The sequence below is a fragment of the Molossus molossus genome, unplaced genomic scaffold (assembly GCF_014108415.1).
Source record: "Molossus molossus isolate mMolMol1 unplaced genomic scaffold, mMolMol1.p scaffold_m16_p_15, whole genome shotgun sequence".
Taxonomy (NCBI): Eukaryota; Metazoa; Chordata; class Mammalia; order Chiroptera; family Molossidae; genus Molossus; species Molossus molossus.
Window position 1 is genome coordinate 35,205,633 of NW_023425350.1, and position 20,462 is coordinate 35,226,094.

General features: G+C 44.5%; 1 protein-coding gene across 15 annotated transcripts in view; it reads right to left on the reverse strand.

Annotated features, from left to right (window-relative positions):
* NRXN1 (neurexin 1) overlaps positions 1-20,462 on the reverse strand; it is a 1,071,251-nt gene that overhangs the window by 529,923 nt on the left and 520,866 nt on the right. The gene's annotated exons all lie outside the window — the stretch shown is intronic.

Here is a 20,462-nt window from a genome sequence, read left to right on the forward strand (position 1 = left end):
ATCATAATGAAAAGAGGTAGTAGACAGTCAATAGGTGTTATTATCAAATCTACCTTCTGCTTAGAGAAGTCTGGGTCTCTCAGTTAATCAGAAGTCCAGCAAACTCTCTCTAGGGTCTAAGATTACTCTTTCTACTACACTTTAAGCCCATTATCCTTGTCTATACCTATGGTATTCACCAACTCACTCCCACAATAGTCTGAATATACCTGCATGTTTTGTCCTTATAGTTAAAGTTACACCACTTTGAATTCTTTGTGCTGCTCTGGGATCTGTTAACAAGTTATCCCCCCCCCCTCCCCATTTCATTGCAGTTCCTAATGCAGCACTGGGCTCGTCTTTTTCATCTTCATGCCTCTAGGTTCATGGGACACTACTTTAAAAAATAAACTATAATCTATGTTTAATTCTGTTCCTTTCCTATCAGATTATTCTCATATCTAAATGGCATTGGGTAGATGTAATTAATGAATTCTGGTCCCTTAAACACTTAATAAATGCAGAACATAAGGAGGGTGACCCCCAAATTCCATAATACACTGCCCGTTTACAAGTTATGATAAACATACTGTTTAGCTACTTCTCTAACTTTTCATTATCGTTTGAATTTTCTCTCTCACATTAACCATGCTCACTAAGCTTCACGCCACTTGACACCTTTTCCCCATTTTAACACAAATCCCTTCCACTCCTAAGTTTTTTTTGTTTGTTTTTTTAATCCTCACCCGAGGATATTTTTCCATTTTTTGTACAGATAGAGTGGGAGGGAGAGAGAGGAAGGGAGAGAGAGAGAGAAACATCGATGTGAAGGGACACATCGAGTGGCTGCCACCCGCACGACCCACCAGGGCCGGGGACAAACTGCAACTAAAGTACGTGCCCCTAGCGGGAACCGAACCCGGGTCTCTCCGGACCGCAGGCCGACACTCTAACCGCTGAGCCAAACTGGCCAGGGCCCACTCCTAAGTTTTATCTGGACCTGTCTGTGTTGTCTTCAGGGGACTTGGGAGCAAGGAGAACTGGCACACGCTGATGCTCTTGGTCTTTGTTTGGTCATGAGTAATAAAGTCCTTGGTCTCTGACCCAGAAATCTTGTGTATTCTGCCAGCATCCACGAAACAGTAATAAGCTAACCTATTAACCTGTAGATAGGGTAAAACCAATCCACAGATACAACGTTCTTGAATTACACTGATGAGTACATTGAGCTTGCTGAGAGTCGTTTAGCCATAAACACTGAGAACTCAGATCCCCGACCTGCTAACTAAGGCTCTAAGTATTACACAGGAATATCATTAATTCTGCATAATTTGTACTGAAGCTACTGGATGTTTTTACTTCCTCCACCTCTTAAAGAATATAAAACATTTATTGACAAATAACTACTAATAGTAAAAGGTAGCATATTATTGGTCTGAGGTGGAATATTATTTTGAAATATTTGTTTTTTTTTTCCTCCATATTCCCTTTCTCTCCTTAGACTTTTCTCTCTCTTAAATTTCTAGCCACTGTGTTTTAGTTGCCTCCGAGAAGAGATATGAATCATAAACTAAAGATATAAATTGTCTTTCTGAATTTGAGTCTTAAACACCAAGACTTTTAAAGCAGTGAGACAGATAGAATGTACAGACAATTACGTAAGGACAGCAAAGCTTTCCTGCTTCTCCTGTGGGCAAGCAGGAGAGAAAGTTGGCAGAGGAGAAATGTGAGCACCGTCATTGGTGAATGCCGAAAAGAAGACACCGCGCTCTGGTGTGAGGGTGAGCCGCGGGGGTGTCAAAATCTCAGGTGGGCAAATGCGGTAGTGTTGATCTGTGTGCATTTCCCCCAGAGAAACCCGAAGCGACAGTGAGATCCTGGAGCAGAAATGGCTGCATGGTAAATTTAGACACGCTGAGAGCTTAGGCAGACTCCCAGAAGGTCCCATATTCCACTGTGGTGTGGGAGCAGTGGAACCATTCCCTGAGAGGCACAATAAGAAACAGAAAATGACTGACCTGAAGGGATTATGCACACAAGAATGAAGGTGCCAGGTAGTAATGCAGAGGGCACCTGAGCTACGAATACGGAATATCGAAGATGAGCTCCGGTGTAATCTCTGCCTCCCCAAAACGTGGTACCCTGGGAAGTCCTCTACCCCAATTAATTTAGACACAATTCCAGAGAAATAAGGGAACTAAAATTGCCTAAGATTAAATTTCCCTAACTCAGCACATCAGAGCTCAAAGTAGAACCCAAGGTGAGTTATAGAAAAATAAAGACAGATTTCTTGCACATCTGAGATTGTGGGCTGAGAAGTAGGGGTTAAATAAAGAATTCTGGGCGCTGCTTCAGGCACAGAACTCAGTACTGGAAGTTAGGTATAGGACACTCTATATTTGATAGCCAATCTTATTCTTTGTGATTATAACCTCCTGGAGGAGAGAGATTGTGTCGTCGTTTTCCATTCTCCCACAGTGCCTAGTCCTGGGCTATACACACTTGATATGTCTTTGTCAGACACCTGATGGAGTGAGGTCCCAGCAGGAAAGAAGAAAGAAGAAAGAAGAATGGGAAAGCAACACATGGAGAGAGCGCTAATTCTACAACACATTCACTTCCTTTCCTCACTTCCTATCACAATCCTAATTTTTTTTTCTATTAGGAAACTTACTTGCTGAGCAACTTTTTAAAGCTTATTAAAGAAAAGTATTAAGCTTTCCCTTGTGTTATTAAAGAGCAAAAAATATCGATTCACACTGCACAGGATGCAAGCCTCAAACATACTAAGGTGGATGAGTCTGGCACTGTAAATAGGGGCATCACTCTCATTTTCATTACTGGAGCTGCACTTGGCACCACCACTTAATACTGTCTTTATAAACTCTTCCTACAGCAGATAGTGGTTTAATGTCCCCTGTTGGGTTGCCATATTGAAGAGAACAAAGAAAATCCTTAAGTGGCCTGAGACCTGTGTAGCATTAGCACTTCATCAAAGATGCAGCTTCTCCTTTTGAACCTTGGGGTGCTAGAAAGAAAATGACCCATTAGCACTAATGGGATCCTGCAGGCAACATCCTGTGCATGGTAGGGAGGATACAGCTCTTTAATGACCCTTCTGCGAACAAGAGCCAGGATGGACATCTAGTAAGAGCCAGTTTCCTCTAGACTCGAAGCCGTCTTGTTAGACCTTCTTGAAGCCATGAGAGCTTTTTCATTCAGATCCTTTAAGCACACCATGTCTGCAACCGACAAGGCAACAATGGAGCTGGGGCATTTTCTCCAGAAGATGCAGAGAACATGTATAAATAAAGCCCGTAACCTCAAACATTTGGGGAGTGGGTTTAAAAAGATCTCAAGAATACCCTTATCCTTGGCACAGGTGCATACATAGGTATATGAATGATCTAAGGTGATATCTCGAGTATCCATTCCCTAGGAGTTGGGCAGTAATGAAGAGGGAATAGTGCCCAGGCTTTTCGGTTATATCTGGCTACAGTTCCCGTCCCTGCCACTTACTGGTTGTCTCTGTGTAGGCATGTGATTGCATAACTTCTTTAAGAGTCAGATTCTTCATTTGTGAAATGGGTTAACAATGCCTACCCGTGAGGATTATAAACGATGTGTGCAAACCCTGGGAATGTAGCGTGCACTTGGCCCATCACTGCTACTGGTATGGCTGGCTTGGTATATCTGGTGAGGACTATACAATATAGTGTTTCTCATTCTATGTTGATTGCACTGAGAGATTCAGAAGACTAAGTCCAGGTGGTCCCCTTGTTTCTAGTGTGATGGAGTGTCAAGACGCCAAGTGTACATGCATTATTGTACTTGATTTGTTTGCAGTCATTTGTGTACTGGGAGTGTGTCTTGCACTATACTATCAGCAGCTCAAGAGGCTCTGTTGACATACTCCGTTGAAACTCGGCAGCACTGAACCTGGTAACATAAACAGGACAGCTGCTTGATAAGTATCTCCTAATTTGATATAAACAAAGAAACACAAGAATTATATAAAGCCCCATGGGCAGGTTGTGAGGTTCATGCTAAATGGGCCTTATGGACTCTGATTGTGAGGTGGAGCTTCATGGACGAGTTCAGACCTGCAGGAAGCACAGGACACATTATGTTGTCATGGCATAAATATAGGCTGCAGGCATGGCCAACAGCACAGGCGCGACATGAAGACAAAATCAATACAGCGTTCAACACAGAGCATAGAAGGCCAGACTGTTGGATAAGTCAAGTCAAAAGAAGAGCTTTAGTAACTGGTTGAAAGACAAAACAAAAAAATAAAAATAGTCCTGAAATATAAGTCATGCAGGCTAGGAAACAAGGAACTATGAACAGTAATAATTTGGAAAGAAGAGATGAAATAATACATTTAACATTAACCTCTGGAATCTGAGTAGGAATGTCTTATAGAGATCAACTGATGTAAACTAGAGTCTCAGGACAGACAGGGCAGGGCTCTGAGGCACGGCTTGGGAACCATAAGCCAAAGCAGACGAATGAAGAGGTATAAGAGGTTTTCTCCTCTCTTAAAACAGGGCGCACAAGGCAATTAGATCATGGGCTCCGGTCAGCCTTACAGCAGCAGAATGCAAATATCAAGGTATAATTAGTTCTTCTCCTGTTTATTCAGATGGATTTGGAGGGGGAATGGGAAAAGAGGTGCCTCTTAAACATTTCAATTCTATTCTAATTTAAAAAGCGCATACATATAAAAGACAACTGCTCTGTACATTTGGATAGCTAAAACTCTAAGGAAACTTAAGGAGACTCCCGCAATTCCTTATTTAACCAAACAAACAAAAACTGAAGTAATACACACTGCCTGCCTCACTTTCCTTCTGGGTGGACTAGAGAAAGTACAATTCTGGGGGTTTCACTATGAGAGGATTGGACATTGGACAGCAAATGTGGAGACAACTCTAACTTTTCTCTTAATTCCTATGACTGGCTAGAAGAAGAAGTAAACTCAGGCTGAATAGCTTTTAAGAGTTATTTTGCAGGGAAGGTGCATTATCTTACCCAGTGAACAATCAAACTCTGCCCCGAAATTTGTATCATCTTTAATTTTAATCTTTTGTTGCATAGCCACAAATGAACACCTGCAGGTCAGATCGTGATCATATACCTTAATATGGTGGTTCTTTGGGAAGCAAATGAAATCTAAACCTCCTTTTATAAAGGTGTGCCCTGTTAGATAGAAGAAAAATCATCTATAATCCCTGGGAACAAACAGTCATTTATTTACTTTTTTTTTTCTTCTGGGAAGAAAGTAGAAGTCACTATTTCCTGTGATTGTTTAAGTAAATGGTATCAAATCACTGAACGCAAAAGCATGGGAAGTCATTAATCTCTCTCTAACACATTTGAGCCTAAGAATGGAAAAATGGGAACTTTTATGACAAACCACACATGTGATTGAACAACAAACACTATCCAAGGCCATGTCTGAGTTCAAAGCACACCAAATATTCACTATTGAAGCCAAAGTTGTCAGTTCAAGTAGATGTTTTGTTCTGAGATACAAGAACTGTGTCCTTTATAGATCTCTATGAATAAACGTCAGGTTAATTTTAGAAACTCTTTGACGAAGAAATGCCTAGTGGTAACTAGCTTGACTTATTAGTTAGTTATACTCTAAATTTTATAATCTACCTTAGTCTTCCTCCATACGTTAAGGGTTTAATCCAAGAACAACCTGTTTTTACTTCTGCAGGAAATTCCTCTGAATCCTGATTTTTAGGCTTTTCCGACTTTTCTAAGTCCAGTCTAAAAATCAAACCATCGTCTTTCCCCTTGCTGGAGAACTACGTCTAGACTTCCTTCTTTTATAGCAACCACGTTTTTAGTCTCCCTGTTACCCAAAATGAAATTTCAGAATCATTTTTAACTTCATTCTGCATCACACACCTTACATTCAAACTATCGCCAATACTTCTGACATCCATCTCTTCGTTTTCATTCCCTTTTCCAGTTCTTGTCTCCTTTTCCCCTTGTCCACCTTTCATGCAGTAACTTATTATCGGGTGTCCCTGCCTCCATCCATCCTCCTCATCAACATCACATCCTTCTCTCCACTGTGCCTGATTTCTTCAGAATCTCACTCTCTCTTCTAAATAAAACCTAAAGTCATCAGTGTTCAAGATTTTGAATTATCCAGCCTCAGTCACATTCCCTAAACTCTGAACAATCTTTCTTCAATGACTTTTGCCTGCCAGAGAGTTAAGATAACATCAATCCTCTCCGTGTATCCTAATCTTCAGCCCAACTATTTTTCATCATTTTTTCCAGTACTGCATGTTCATGTCGCTTCATCATTCTTTACTGTACACATTACTTCCATCATGGGTGCCTCTCCTCTTCTAAGGTTCCACTTTAAAACCCTTTCCAATTTGGGGGGCTCAGCTCAAATTCTTCCTTGTTAATGTATTTGTTTCCCTATTCATAAGCAAGGATGACCTTTGAATCCCCATAACTTTTGAACCTCTATTCTGAGAATTACCATTTCTTTCTTAGTTCTTTGTGGGGCTGTCTTATCTTCGTATTACTCTATAAATCCCTAAAGAATTTATTATGAGCTAGGCATCTCTATTTTCTCATTTTCACTTAGTAGGTACTCAGCAATTACTTGCTCACTCATTAAATAAATGGATAAATTAGCTGGTTGCATTCAATAAAAAATTGCTTAAATAATAAAGACATAGTGAAGGTGTTTATGGGTATGCAACTCTTATTTATCCCTGGTTCCCTGGTTCTCTCCTCTTGAGGAATAATTAATGAAGTTTATTGTGTGTAATTATTCTTCAACTGACCCCTTTCTTGAACCAATCCATCCAGTTTATTAAGAGAATTCAATGCAGTGGTTTTTTTTGTTTGTGCTTTTTTTTCCATTCTGATAGAGTAAGTCATGACCAATCTTAACTGGCATATATTGAATTTATTTGTAGAGAGAGGCAGACAAAGATAGAAGTACAGAAATAGTTTATGGTGCCAATGTGTGGTAAATGAGAACCTCTTCATGAGTCTCTTTCTGCAGTTAAAATAAGTACCAACATCTTTGGGGGAAATTAAATTCCAGCCCATCCTGGGCCTCTACTGCAATTCTGCCTCTGGCCATTCCGTCAATCTCTGTGTTGCCCCAACTTCAAATATGACCTAACTCAGGTGGCCTCCCCACAGGTACAGTTCACACTATGGACACTTTACATTATTTCTCCAGACTCTTCTACGCTGTCACTTTAGCATACAGAAAGCCACGTGCTTACCATGTGTGGCTATAGAACAGAGCCAAGCTACCTGCACGAAACCCTGGTGATCCGCCCTAACAAATCTGTTCATCCTTACCTGTACTGCCCACGGGTTTGCGGATGTCTCTCTCCACCTAGCCTTTGGCCCACCACTCAAGGTCTCCTGGGACCAGAGTCCTTCTGGTCTACTACATATACCTCTTAATTCCTTGCTAACCACAGGTCTTCCTGATCCCGTGGGCTCCCCCATCCAACAGCATATCGTTTTTGTTGAAAAAGACTTTAGATTTCACAAAGATCACTGAGACAACTGAATTTAAGCGTATAGAGCCCTGAGTGAGATAGAACCTCCTCCCTGCTTTGACTCCTTGGCAATCAGTGTCATGAATTGCCAAGGTCAAGGCCAGAAAAGACAGCTCCAACTTTATTACTACAGTAATACCTGGCATTGGTGTAGTACTTCAAACTTGACCAAGCACATGCACATGTACTGTTTCATTTGGTGTTTGCCTGGTGAGCGACAAAACAAGTAAAAGTTAATCATAAACTCTTGTCACAGAAGACACTATGGTTAAAGGCTACAAATGTCAGGGTCTGATTCCAAGTCCAGGTCTCCTGCAACTGTGATAATTTTCATTAATCTACATTGGTTTGCACACTGTGTATCCAGGTGGCAAGCGGCCTATTTGTAGAGCGCCACTGCTACAAGACACAGGAATGTGTTGCAGCGCTGTGGTCGGTGAGGAAAGTAACTGTAATAAATGTTAGGAGGAGTCCAAGCAAATCAACACAGATTTCTGGGACCATGAGGCACACACCTGCATGCTGAGTAATCTCACAAAGTCAATTTGCTTCCATAATCATAAATATTAGGTATTGAAATTCTGACAAGTGGGTAGAATTCTGAAAAGCCTCAAGTTTGATGTTTAGATACGGCAGCTACTTTTCAGTGGCCTCCCACAACAAGATAAGCAGGGCACCTGCACGCATCCTTCGCCCAACCTAAGATCTGGTGTGAACAGGTAGGGGGACTGCAATCAGGTTGGAGTTCAGACCTTAATGTTTTCCTGTAGAGAGCCTTTGGGAGTTAATATTGACCTTATATTTCTGGGCTGGACAGAATAATGCGTTCGATATTCGGAAATTTCTGTCTAGCTGATATTTTTGAAATAAAATTGCCCAAGAAGGAGAACTATTTTAAAAGTCTGATTATAAAACCCACAACATAAAGACAGATTTCGTTTGTGTGTTTGGCCAACACACTGTGAGGGAAAGCTAGTGGGCATGTTGAATGGGAAATAATAAAATGAGATTGCTATGGAGGTATACGTGGTGATCCATCTTCCTTTAAAACCACGATGACAGTGTCACTGTGGTAGATGGAGGAGCAGTTCAGGCATATAAAGTCATGTCCAGCTAATTTTATCTCAGAGCTTTGCAAATTTACCTTTGGGTTAAACAGGTGCTCAAATTTTTTCAGTCTTTTTCCTTTCTCCCCATGCAAGTAGAGCCAGTTTAGACACCTTAACATCCTTTGGCAGCACACAATTCTGTCACCATTTCGTGTTTCGTTTTCCACTCTCTGGGACTGTACACAGCTTACAGAGGTCCTCGATCTCGCAGATAGTGTTACACCTTGCATATGTACAGTGCCTAGGTTTGAACGGTCCTTTGCCCTTTCTTATTCCATTTGATCTTCATACTAACTGTTCACAATAGGCAGGAAATTATTATTATTCCAACCAGACAGATGAGTCAACCACCCTTCTGAAAAGTAAGTTATCTGCCCTAAGCAGCCAAGGAGAATAACACTGCTGCCCAAGCCTCCGGCTCCCAGGCTCCCTCTTTTCCTGCTGCACCACACCGCCCATTTTTACTAAAAACCATCTTTGTGACAGAAATAGAGTAAGTGCAGGAGATTAGAATGGACTGTTCCTGAAATTAAAAAAGATTTATAACTAAGGAACCAGTAAGGGGATCTGTGCAAACCTTCTGTCTTGCCTGAGATTTTGAATAGTTCTAGAAAACTATTTGGCTCTTTTCTTTTTTCCCCTTTTCCAAATTAGCTTTTCTTATTTCTCCAAAATTTATTTCTTTCTATTTCAAAACAAAGGAACATTTATTTTGGGCGGGGAAGCTCTAGTGGTGAACGGGAAGGGACAAAGAACAGCTATTCCCTAAGAACGGCCTCTGTAATGCGGGCCAAAGAGTGGCACCTGTTTCTGCTCAGATACACAGGATAAAAGAAGGTAAAGCCCTCAAAGGTTCCTAGACAGCTGAACAGAACAATAAGGTACAAAGCACATGCAAAACTTTACAGACATTGACAGAAAACTTCTAAAATATTATGACCTTCATGGAGTTGAATAAAACAGTTATTTCTTAAGTACTTAAACTATTCTATATATTTTTTTTTTTCAAAGAAGGAATTCTTTCTGTGCCTGAAAGAGGAACTAGTCTCAATGAGGTCATCGAGTCCCCGTGGAATAGTGTCATTCCCTAAGGCTTGTCTGCAAACACTGTGTTTTTCCACTATTTAAGTTATTCTTTAGGAGAAAGGCAAACAGTTAAGGGCAAGGATCAAAAAGGGGGCCAGGGAGGTGTGGGCCGCTTTCCCTACAGCAGTGGTTCTCCACCTTCCTAACGCCGCGACCCTTTAACACAGTTCCTCATGCTTTGGTGACCCCAACCGTAAAATTATTTTCGTTGCTACTTCATAGCTGTAATTTTGCTACTGTTATGTCTTAGGCGACCCCTGTGAAAGGGTTGTTCGACCCCCAAAGGGGTTGTGACCCACAGGTTGAGAACCGCTGAGGCCTAAAGGCTGGGAAGACGAAGCGCTTAAGCAACTGAATGGACTAGCAAATAGTCCTCTGATACCAGCTGATGATTGACTGACTGGCCAACCTTCAATCATCCAACCAAGTACTGTATTTGCCTGGAACTGTTTTAAAGCACCTATAAATGTAAATGTTCTATAGGCTACGTATTAAGGACATTCAGCAATTGAAATTTTTGGCTGTAGTATTTGAGGAAGACTTAAGGACTAAGGAGATAGAACCAATAGACTCTATGCAAAACATAGAAATGGGAAAGTGAAAATAGAAATATCCAGTTCTTTTGCAATTACCAAAAGTGAAATTGTCAGCACTACACACTGTAGCAATACAGAAGTTTGAAGAACTAAGTTATGTTGGGGGGGGGGGGAGTAAGTTTACAGTTGTGAGTACACAAAACACAGAGTTTTTCTTGTATCATATATTAATTATTGTATTATTTATCATAAGAACAACTGGAAACCTACTTTTACCCCACCCTGTATATGGAGAAGGAAATGTGTTTTTTTTTTTTACCTTATGACATTTTCCCTAAGATTAAAATAAGTACTATCTAACTTTCCCTCTAGATACTCACAAGAAAACCCTTCTAATATGTTGGAAAATATATATAGTTGTATTTATACTTCTATAGGCTTGGGTTCGCATTCTACTTCTAGGCATCTCAGCCTTTGAGTCTCCATTTCCTGGTCTTCGAATCAGCCTTTGAGTGAGCACTGATAGCTCGCTCATCTAACGTCGTAAAGACTGAGAGACCACACCTGTGACACAGAATATCAGAACTGAAGTTCTCACCGAAGTGGCAACACAACAAATATGACATACCGTGAGTCTGAGATACCCACGTGCAAAATTTACAAAGGAAATGATAAAATACTGGTTCTTTCCCAGTCCTTGAGCCCCTCAGTTACATTAAGGACAGCATCATCAAAACAACAATAAAAAGGGTCAAAAATGGGAAAGAACGATGTGTAAGAACATTTTCTGGGGTAGGTAGGTGTTTCCATGCAATACATTTTCACTGCTGCCCCTGAAGGTAGACTGCATTCTAGCCCCACGCTTAGTGGGAAGGCTCCCAGGTCTCCTGGAAAACGTGCTTTGTTCCCTGTGGTTGGGGGATACGGGCGAGTGCCTGCGTATGAAGAAAGCCTTGCACAGCAGAATGAAAATGAAAGCATCGGGAACGGGCTGCACCTCCCAGGGCTCTCTGAGCCTGTGGGGTAAACAATGACGAACATGCTCCTGGGCAGAGGTGGGCTCCCTGTGCAAGGGGAGCAAGCCAGGCAGGACTGCCTGGGGGCAGAGCAGACCCCAGAAGCATGAGGCTGGTGGAAGAACAGAAGGCATGACCATGCCACGGGGCTTAAGGGCAGGAGGTCCCAGCAGAGGAACCGTGGCTGAACCCAGGAGAGCACCATGAAAGGAGGAGTAAGCTTGAGGGACCAGCCAGACCAGGAGTCTGGACGGCAGTCAAAGCCCCTAGTCAACAAGCTGCGGGAAGACAACCGCAGGCAGGAGGGGGCAGGGGGGGGCACAGCGGACACGCCCCCGTCCTGCCTGCAACTGGCCGAAACAGACTCTGCTTCCAAATTCCGGTTCCGACTAGTAGCCTGGATCGTATAGTTGTTGATTTTTAATTTTTGAATTAAAGTTGTTTTATAATGTAAAATGATTATAGAATTGTCTTAAAAGTGAGCCCAAACATTTCCTTAAACCAGTATATGCTACCAATACCTCCACAAAATATACTTTAAAGTGATGATTTGAGGTAAAATATAATACTGTAGCTTGTTGATATTCAAACACCATACTTATTTAATAATATCATATGTAAGCCCTTAGCATGGTGTCTGACCTACAGGTGCTCAATAAACGACATTATTCATCGAGTTAATTATGACGAGGATGACAATAATGACGGCAGTTCATTATAGCTCTGAATAGAGGGCACAAGTAAAGGTCAGACCACACAATCTGTCCCGCAGACAGACACTCAGTGTTGCACATCACTGTCACTGCGCATAGTTCAAACTCAGGTCCGAGCAAAAGTACAAGTAATTATGTCACAGACCATCAGGTTTCTCGAAAATGGATGGAATCATGCATGTTAAATTTATACATGCCAACGTTGTAGATATAATACATTAGAATAAGATCCTAAAGTGCTTGAAACAGTCTTTTAGAAATCCCTGAATTCCAGAGTAGACCGGTGCTGGGCCATCTAAACAGTGTGTGCGTGTTGGGGGCTGGGGGTGGGGGGGGGGTGGGGCGTCGGCAGCAAGGGCAGGAGAGGGAAGAAAACACCCTGTACAGCCCGGCTAGGAATGTTCATACACAGCCTCCAAACACCTGGCAATGCCAGATGGGCTGTCCTGTGCCAGGGTCGTTATGGGGATGAAGCCTGAATATTGCCAACACCTGTCATGGCAGGTGGGCCTTATGCGTTCCCCCTGCTCATAAACCCTTGAGCTCCAAGAGCACACTGGCTGATCTCTTGGCTCGCTGTGAGAATTAAATGAGATCCCATGTGCACACTATTTATAACAGTGCGTGGGATGTGACAAGCCCTCAGAAATGGTTAAAATAATTATTACTCTTTAATATTACTAACATGACTGGGTAGGTGAGATGTTTAGCCTCCCAAAGCCTTGCATCATCTGTATCGTGGGCCTAAGTCCAGCAACCTCAACCAGTTTGTCATGAAAAATTAAAGAGGGGATGTCTATAAATCTTAGCTCGTGCTTAGTAAAGATAGATGCTGAAGATCATAGTGATGGACCTACCTTGCCTAAAGACACGTAAAATAGAGATACTATTTCAGCCAAGTCTGTCTGACCCCGAAGCCTGTGTCTTAATTACAACACTTTATTGTTTCTTGCATTATTAAGAAAACCCACAATAATTAATTGCCAAGGCCAAACAAGGGCCCAATTTAAAAGCAGACTTAGGAAACCACATTAATGAAGCAATAACAAGAACGCCTGATTGACCTAATGCGGTTCCCCTGCAGCAGCATTGGAAGTACCTCAGTGACAAAAAAACAAAAAAAACAATAGACCAGCAGCGGCCCAGAGTTATTAAAAGGGGGCTTTCCGCCCCGCCTGTGTGGCTCAGTGGATGGAGCACTGTCCCATGGACTGAGAGGTCCTGGTTCGATTCCCAGTCAGGGCACATGCCTGAGTTGTGGGCTCAGTCCCCAGCAGGGGGCATGCAGAAGGCTGCTGATCGATGTGTCTCTCTCACATCGATGTTTCTATCTCTCTTTCCCTTCCTCTTTCTCTAAAAAAACACACAAAACAGTAAAAGAAAAATATTTAAAAGGGGGGGTTGCTTTCCTACATGAGCAACCCCGGGCAGAACTGCTTGGGAGCCTCTCTACAGCAGTGGGGGTGACTTTCTACTAAGCCCACCCCACTGTCCAGCCTACTCCAGTTTTTACCCCCTGGCGCAGGAGGAATTGTGCAGGATCAGGGATAGAAGCTAGCTTTCCTTGGAGTCACAGTGAAAGAGGGTGGGAGTCATATTATTATGAAACCCAAGCTAAACAGTACAACTGCCTGAAAATAACAGTGATACTTACTCCGGGATCTACAGTCAACCACTGGAGCCTCACCCAGGTCTGCCGGGGCCTCTCCGGCCTTCACAGTCTGGAGGGGCCTGGTTTGATTCCCACCAGGTCCACAGAGACAGAGATGTAGTGTTCTCCTCCCGCCGTGTTTCCTGTGAATTCCAGCCAGTCTCTCACCTCTCCACCCACAACACAGTTTTGGTCTCCCAAGCACTCATGAGTTTAGTCACCTGAACCTCGGGGGCCAGGCCAGGCCTGGTTTTCCCCCATCCTGCTGATGGAAGGCCCTACCTCCCACCGCCGCTCAGAACGAGCAACCCCTGGGCTCTGCACCGCAGCTTCAAGATCACCTTTGGCTCCTTGGACGTCTCCATCCTACCCCAAGTATCCTGTCCAAACACTTCTTCAAACAAACCCAGATATCTTCGAACTGGAACTTCGCCCAGGGATGGTATGCCTTCCCGGGCTGGCCAAGGGACCACGTGTGTTCCAACCACGTCTGCGTTCCCAGGAATTTGGCACCAGGACTCCTAGATGCAAGTGAATGTCTCTCGGGTATGTGGACGGTGGGGGTGGACAGCGAGGTCTGGGAGGCCACGTTTGTGAACACACTGAAAGCCCAGAAAGCCCGGTGCAGCGCGGGAGAATGGGGGTGCTCACCGAGAAGCTGAGAGAGGGGCCGGTAGCGGCGAGAGGCTGGCCCACTGCTGGCAGCTTCCCGAACCGGCTTTTACACGTCCAGGGCCCTGGATTCTATACCTGCCTCTCTCCCTGCCTTTTTTACATAAATTCGTCTGAATGGGCGTGTGTGTCTTCTACCCCAAAGACATTTGTCTAATTCTCCCTTCAGAAAAGGAGGAGGAGGAGGAGGAGGAGGAGGAGGAGGAGGAGAAGAAGGAGGAGAAGAAGGAGTTGTAAGAACCATGCAAACTCTGAGATGTACGTTGTGTAGTGAGAGACGCTGCTATGCCTTCCCAGACGGTTCTGACCTGCAGAACTCTCCACCGAGAAGCTCAGCCCCTGGGAAGACGGCCCAGCTTCACCCTGGGCTCATCCTGGGCTCACCCTGGGTACTCCCTGAAGACTCGACTATGAGGAGGCTAAGGTCTCGTGAGCAGTCACCTGACCCTTAAGATCCCAGCTCTGGCCTGGCCGGTGTGGCCCAGTGGATTGAGCGGGGTCCCACGGACTGAGAGGTCCCGGTTCGACTCCTGGTCAGGGCACGTGCCTGGGTTTTCAGGCTCGATCCCCAGTCGGGGGTGTACAGGAGGCAGCCGATCAGTGTTTCTTCCTCACATTGAGGTTTCTCTCTCCCCTTTCCGAAAAGAGAGCCCATCTGGGAGCACCTGCAGGCACTTCCCTCCCCGCAGCCTTGAGATCAGCTCATCTAACCCGCCCCACTGGGACCTGGTGAACTGGCACCAGGTCTGAGCACTGGACTCAGATTTCCAGGAGCCCGTATTTCTCTCACTGGGGTGGGGGTGGGGGAAACAAACTGACAAAGGAATTATAGTAAAGATAATACGTTGAGACTGATTTCTGCAAAGCCTGGGAACTCAACAGGTGGTGGCAAGAAACAGGTTTCAGATCTCTGTCTCTCGGTCTTGTGCAGGGACAGGAGTAACAAGTGTCCTCTGACTTGTATGTGCTCAGAGCCTGACTGTCTCTGCTCCACGCAAGATGACTGCCTCCAAAGAGGTCTCCCTCCGCCCCCCACCCCACAGCCTCAGCCCACTCTCTACGCCGAAGCCGAAGGAATGATTCTAAAGTGCATCAAAAACTCCACTTTCCTGCTTGAAGCCCCAGCCCCCGTCTCCTCACTTTCCAGCGCTACACCAGAGGGCCTTTCTAATGATACGAATCGCCCAACATCCTGCTACCTTCTGAGAAACCGCAGCAGCCTCCTTCCCAAGAGCTCATCTTTCAAGGTCGCGCTCCACGCCATGCAAATCTGCCTCTGTGTTGACAGCTGCTTGGCCGGAGGAGGTGAGTCTGTCCAGCAGCAGCAGGGTAAACGCCCCAGAAGTTGTGTTTTCGATGATCCGCTCACGGGATTGCATAGACCGTGTCTTCTGGGGAATTTGTCGTGAGCCAGAGAGTGGGCAGAAGTAGAAACACACAGGGACAGAAGCAACGGGTAGAAGCCACGAGGCAGAAGAAGGCAGAAGTAGAAGAAGGCAGAAAGCAGAGTAGAGAGAGGCATGATCATGATCGTAGTGGGGTGGGCAGAGCAGCAAGCTGGTGGGCGGGCAGCACTGACTTGGGGAGCAGGGGGTATGCCTAAGGGAGGCCACACCCAAGAGGGCCGCTCTCCAGAGGCCAGCATGACTATTGGAACAAAGTTTGTATCTCTCTCTGGCCTCATGGTTCAGCCGCTGAAACGATTCGTCTTTCTTACTTCCTAATGGGTCCTTAAAGTAATCTCCCATTAACTGAAGTAATGGGAGTAAATCTCTTTCTCTTACAAACTAAAAATTAATCAACCAATCAATCAATCAATCAGTCTACTAACACTAGCCCTAATCAACCAGACAGAGGGAGCTTGCCATCTCCTGCTCTCAGGCCGGGCTCAAAGTCAGACTGTTCTTCTAGTTTCTTATTTGAGCAAGTGAACCATCAGATGTCATATGGCTGAATGGGCAAAGCCTGGGCTTATTTAAATATGATCAGGACTTGGGTGTGGAATCTGGATCAATGACTTATCAAATAGCAACATTAAAGGGCAGACCACAGGGCAGAGGTGTTACATTCAGGACCGAGCGCACAGGTACCTGAGGGACAGGGACTAGTGTGAGATCACGATGAAACAAGCAAGAATGCCACAGGCAGAGCTCAGAGACGCTGCGGGTTCGGTTCGAGACCACCGCAATCAAGCGAATTGTAATCCTTGCGCTGGTGGAGGTTCTTGTCTTCAATTTGGGGGGAAAACACTACATCCCGGACAGAGGCACGCTTGCATTATCTTCCAATCTTTGCTTAGAGACTGGATACATTTGGAAGGAAAGTCCTGGTTGATCCCTCTCTCCTTAGGGAAACAGTGGTGTGGTAGCATGATAAACAACAGCAGGTGATTGCATTCAAGGTGGATTTAAGGAGGGATAACAGGACAGTGAATGAGTAGCTGGTGGTGGTACGAAGGGAAGAGAGAGGGCACGGGACAGAGGGAGAGCTGCTCAAAGCCTTTCTGGGCAAGGAATCTGGAGTCTGAGAGGAAGAACAAAGGGCAGAGTCTACCTGCGCTCCCCTAGATGTGGCCTAGAAATGAATGATTCACTTTTAAGTAGTTTTGCCAAGTGGCCACCTGAGGGCACTGTATCCTAGTCACCTAGAAATCCCCACCCCACCCACCAGCTAAAGTATCCTCCATTTGCTGAAGGCTAAACAAGTAATGCTGTAAAGAAAGATGCCCATGGAAGACGGAGGCCAAAGATGATCCTTCCTCCCTATCTTTGTTCTTGAACTAGATTAATGAATGAACAAGACTGACCTCGATTCAAATCCCCAGGTAATGGCTAGGATTAAGTAAAATAACCTGATTTAAATCTACTTGGCATTTAATAAGAAATCAATCAATATTAGCTCCTTCCCATATACAATCACATACAAACGTACACATTGGCCAACTATGGAACAAGAGAAGGACCAAAAGGAGGCATCCCACAGGCCTGGTCTCCTTGAAGCGGGCAGGCTCAGGAGTCCCACAAGGAGTGTACGGCCGTGCGAGGGATTCATCCCAGAGAGCAAATGTGTGCTGTTCTTTTCAATGCACCTTGCAGCTTGTACACAATAGCCGGAGGGGACGGAACACAAACAGCTGGGAAATGCAGATGAAAGCAGAACTGTGTCAGCAGGGAGAGACACGCACCCCCTGAGAACCCGGCAGTGTCATGACAGGTCATTTGAACAAGGTCACCTGCACGGAGTTCTCTCTTCCAGAGAAAGAGCGTTCAGTGCCTGCCCGTTTCTGACCATCCCCATGGAAGTCGAAGTTGGGAATGGGTACAAGCCCCCTAGCTTTCAAATTTCTACAGTAAGGTCCGTTCTGTCCAATAAAACAGAGCCACCGGCAAAATCATGCATTATTATAAAGGCTAACTTTATAATAAGATCTGGGATGGCGGAAAACAAAGAAATTCTGCTTCCTATCACCAGACGAGTCTGCTGAGGTTTTCCCCCTCCTGAATCCCAGATGGCAAGTTTTGTGACCATATGCTGCCCTCTAGTGTCTTTTTAAGGGATGGTAACTTGAGAAAAAAAAATATTTGAAATAATCCCGAGGCATCCAATATCTCCTCAGCCCAGGACTGGTGAAATAAAATAAGACAAAAGTAAAAAGTAAAACTCAGTGTGTGCGTGTGTGTGTGTGTGGGGGGGGGGTGTGCAAAGCCAGAATTTGTACTGAAATTTTAAAAGCGAGTTAAATTTGGCCTCAATAGAGACATTGCATTTTTTGTTTTTTGAACTTTGAAAAACAATGTTTAGATTAGTGAGTGCTCCTTAAAAATACAGAGACCTGCTAGTCCCTGCACATCACTGTCAAGTGACTACTGCCTCGGTCTGTCTGAGGTGGGGTTCATGAATCTGCATTTTGTAAATCCCACCACATGATGTGGTTAAGGTGGCTGACCTCACTTTGAGAAGAACTAAAGATCATTGCAGTGATGTTAAGCAGTGTGTAGAATAAATCTGATGATTTCCTTGTAATCCTAAAAGGCTACCGCTCTTAGGCAAAAAGTGCATGAAATAAAAGCATCAACCAAGAAAGATCAGCTTTCGTTTTGCCTGCATTTGGAGGTTTGACTCCCACATGACCAGCAAAGACTCAGTGCTGCTCAGGAGAGTGAAGGGTTTACACAGCAGGTGTCCTACGTGAATAAGCCCCCCGATTCCAGTGGACGTCATCCTTCAGACAGCCCTTAAACATCCCTTCTTCCGAAAGTCTTCCTGTTGCCCTCAGATTAATTTCAGTGCCCTGAAGTGACTCCACGGCCTCATGTTCTTCTGTGTCCTTTAAATGCTGCCTTAACCTCAGACTTGTCCAAGGGAGAGGAAGCTCGTCATCACAGGCCCCGGCCGCCCTCTTCCCACCGGTGCTCCTGCTGAATGAACACAGAGCACGTGCTCAGCACACACTGGCCATCCGACCAATGCCACGGCCGCACGGGGTGATGGGAGCTAGATGTCGTGCCCCACAACCTCCCTCTCTAGTCGATGACACACATGGCAAGAGGGCCTCCTTGGGGTTGTTGCTGCCATTGGATCACACGTCCTATTTACGAGCCCACACCTTTGGCTTTTCATTTTTAATTTTAGGAACTTGCTCTCACTTTTGGCAGTCTGATACGTCTGTAAACACAAGCAACTTCAAGAGGTGAAAGCCATTAATACGAAATCTCTTTATTCACCTGGGAAATTCATCTCAAATTAAAATGTTTTGATCGTTTGTTTGTTTGAACACAAACGCGCTCCAATTTTAATATCTATGATCTTCCCATTATATAATATGCTATTTTCAATTCATAGTTCTAGTTTTTAATTCTTATCATGGATAAAGCCTTTCTTATCTTCAGAGTCATAAATGCTCAATGCTTGAATAAAATTCAGTTCTGAGGACTCCTTAGATTTGCAAAAGTTCCTTCCTATACAGAAACAACCTTATACTCGAAACCCACCCCCCATTTCTCTGTGTAATGACCAATGAGCAAATATTTACTTCTCGGAGACAGGGCCCTAACTGTCTGACGAGGTAACGCCCACCTACCTCCCACTGCTTCTCTGTACCCTCCACGCGCAGGGCTGTGCAGGGCACGTGCTTCGACCAACCGCGAACTGCTCTTTTCCAGCCATTTGCGTCCCCGACATGGTGTCCAGTTTCTGGTGACGCTTACTGAGGTCTCCCCTTATGCAGACAGGACAGCATTTTGCTTTAAGCTGGTAGCTGGCCTGGCCAGCACACTGACTGTCCGTCTCTCCCTTTCCCTTGACAATTACTATCTGATCCCTCTGTGCAGCACTGGGCACCCACAAATCAGGGGCAGAAAACGCATCCCATCCACTTCGGTCAGAGACGAGAAAAAGATTTCGCCTGTTAAACGGCATTTCCTTTGAACTGCGTTTTACTCTCTGGGCTAAGCTATTAGATTTGTGGGCATAAACAAGATGCCTTTGAAGTCAACAAGAGGCTCACTCTGAAAGAAGGGAGACAGTCATTACCACCCATTTTAGGTATTGGGTGAATACAGTGCTGGGACTGTAAATAAATTCTACAATTTCAGAAAGTGAAACACTTTTATCCTATTTTGCAAGAGGATTTTTCTCTACAAAGGCTTCTGTTGCATTTTCTCTGTCCAGTCCCCTAACTGCCCCATGTAAATTCTATGTGAATCAAGGAGAAAGATCCCATCAGTGAATGAACAGTTCTTGCCATATGAGTGACCAGGAGGATCCCTGCAGGACCAGGGGCTGCATCAGGGGAGGAGAGGCAGCAACGGACGGGGTGTGTGTCAGAACCGGAGGCAGGTGTTTGCTCAACTATAGCCGTATTTTTATCCATGGGCAAGTTATTTCCAGCTCAGGTTTCCTAAATGCTTAATAAAATGCTAATGATACCTCGCCCAATGCTTGTTGTAGTGTTACATGTGATGGAATATACAGACCTGTTCTTAGTAATTCACAAAAACCCTCTCGGGTGGAAACCTCTGTTATTTTCTCTTATTAATGACATGTTTTCTAAGGCATTTGTATTGGTCACTGGAGAAATCAAGTATCAATAAGGCAAGAGAATGTCTGCTAAAACTTTCTTAGAAGCTGGTAAAAGAA